Consider the following 1,844-nt stretch of genomic DNA (forward strand, 5'->3'; position numbering starts at 1 on the left):
CACTCTTCTCCAGCACCACAGCTCAAAGACATCAATTCTCTTTCTATCAAAATGTACTAGAGGAATTTCATTGACTATGCAATGGCATTTGACTGTGGGGATAAAAAAAACAACAACAAAAAAAAAAACCCCAAACTGTGGCTAGCCTTGAGAAAATTAAGAATCCCACTACAGTTGATTGTGCTAATGTGAAACGTATACTTAGACCAGGAAGCAGTCATCAGAACAGAGCAAGAAAACTCTTATTGTGTGTGATTGAGTCAGAACTGACCTGTTGCTGATTTTTCAGCGGTTTTTCAGAGGTAGTTGGTCACATGAGAGGAGACTGCCCATCTTTCTCCAGAGGAGCACCTAGCTCATGGTTTAAAATCAGAAAAGTATACCAGGGTTACACCTAGTCTCCACACATTTTCAATCTCTACCCAGAACATATCATTTGACAGCCTATACTTTATGAGGAGGAATGTCGCATCAGGTATGAAGGAAATTAAACAACCTTCATTACACAGATGACACAATCTTATTTGCCAAAACAGAGGAGGACCTGAAACAGTTGCTGCAAAAGGTCAAAGACTGTAATCTGCAATAAGAATTGAGGTTCAACATCAAGAAAACAAAGATTCTCACCACTGGGCCAATTGAGAGCATTATGGTAGACAGAGAAGAAATTGAGGGTTGTTAACCATTTCAGCTTGCTCACATACAGAATTGGCACTTTTGGATGCAGCGTAAGGAAATCAAAAGATGAATTGCACTGGAGAAATCCACTCTCAGTGACCTCTCCAAAGAGCTAACGAACAGTGATGCCTGTCTAGGGACTGTGTCTGGCTTAGGCCATCGTGTCTGCAGTTTCTCACTATGCATCAGAGAGCTGGATAATGACGAGGGATTACAGACCAAAATTTAATGCCTTTGAATTGTGGTACCGAAGAAGAATATTGAACATAACCATATACTGCAAAGAGAGCAAGCAGGTCTTTCCTAGAGATAATAAGAAACACACTATTCTTTGGAGGCAAATATTTTGAGGCTCTGTCTCAAAATATGTACAGTAAGGACCAGTCTTTGGAGAAGGACAAGACATTTAGAAAGATGAACAGTGAAGAAGAAGAAGACTCTGAGTGAGATACATTGGGATAATGGGGTAGGTGTGTCCAAGAAAATAAGACTGGCTCAGGATAGGACAGTGTTCAGAGCTGTTATACATAGGGATCCTTTGTAGTACATAGGGTCCCTATGAGTCACAGGTGAGTTCATATGTAACAACAACTACAACAATGTTATTACAAAGCAAAAATTTAAAAATTATGTTTAAAAGATATTCACGAAGACACATCACACAAAATTTTAGTATCTACAACATAAAATAACTACTTTAAAGAAACACAATAGCAGAAAGTTAGTAAAATAACTGTAGCTGATATGAGCAGTAATCTATAAACAAAGGAAGCAGAATATCAATACTTTCATAAAAGTTGTCAGACCTCACTAACACTCTTAAAGTCATTGAGAACAATACAATACATCATGTTTATATTTGTCTATTGCAAATAAGGATATAGGAGCAGGATACACACACACACACACACACACACACACACACACACACACACAACTATTTAAAGGGAAAGTAGAAGGGGAGATGGTAGGGTGGATAAAGGAGAAAAGTGAAAAAGGTCACCAGGATAGCAAAGATTTGTGAATAGATGGTGGAGGTAAAGGAAGAGAAATGCAATGGTGCAGTAGGGACTCATGGAGACAGAGTGACATAAAAAAGCATGGGTCAATAGTTGTTAATTAAATAAACATAATGTATATTAATTAATTCTTCTTCATCAATCCAG

This window comes from Elephantulus edwardii, unplaced genomic scaffold, assembly GCF_000299155.1.
Source record: "Elephantulus edwardii isolate Elephantulus edwardi_28Jun2011 unplaced genomic scaffold, EleEdw1.0 scaffold00347, whole genome shotgun sequence".
NCBI classification, from domain to species: Eukaryota; Metazoa; Chordata; class Mammalia; order Macroscelidea; family Macroscelididae; genus Elephantulus; species Elephantulus edwardii.